Below are 585 nucleotides of genomic sequence, written 5' to 3'. Positions count from 1 at the left end.
AAAATAAAATAAAATAAAATAACTGTGAGGTTTTTTTCTTGAAAAGGAGGAGGAGAGGAGAGGAGGAGTCCGGGAGGGGAAGGAGGACAGGGCAGGGCAGTGGGATGGGGATGGGTGGACACTTCCTTATCCATGATGGGAATTCGGGAATGAGTTCCAGGAGAGGCTCCAGCACACCGAGAGCATTCCCGGGATCGCTCTGGCCTCAGAGCAGCCATCCCTGGGACCGTGGGCGGGGCTGGGGCTCAGCTTTGGCTGGGTTTTGGTGGTTTTTGCTGGGTTTTGGTGGTTTTTGTTGGGTTTTTGGTGGTTTTATTTGCCCGGAGTTCGTTCCTTTAACCCAAACTGCAGACAAAGGGTCCGCGCAGTCCCGGCCTCACCGGGAACATTTCCCATCCCCATCTCCATCCCCATTCCCACCGGATTTTAACCCAAAGAAACCCCGATGTGTCTCCATCTCCCGGGAGCCAGAGTCCCCTCGGGATGGGATGCGGGAAAAGCGGATCCGTGTCCTCTCCGGGTGTTGGGACAGAGCCGTTCCTCCCTGCCAGCCCCACGGCTGCCCCTGCCAGCCCCAGAAGTGCC

The sequence above is a fragment of the Corvus brachyrhynchos genome, unplaced genomic scaffold (genome assembly GCF_000691975.1).
Source record: "Corvus brachyrhynchos isolate BGI_N302 unplaced genomic scaffold, ASM69197v1 scaffold278, whole genome shotgun sequence".
Taxonomy (NCBI): domain Eukaryota; kingdom Metazoa; phylum Chordata; class Aves; order Passeriformes; family Corvidae; genus Corvus; species Corvus brachyrhynchos.
The sequence above is the reverse complement of the archived record's forward strand: the minus strand, read 5'-3'. Positions refer to the sequence as shown.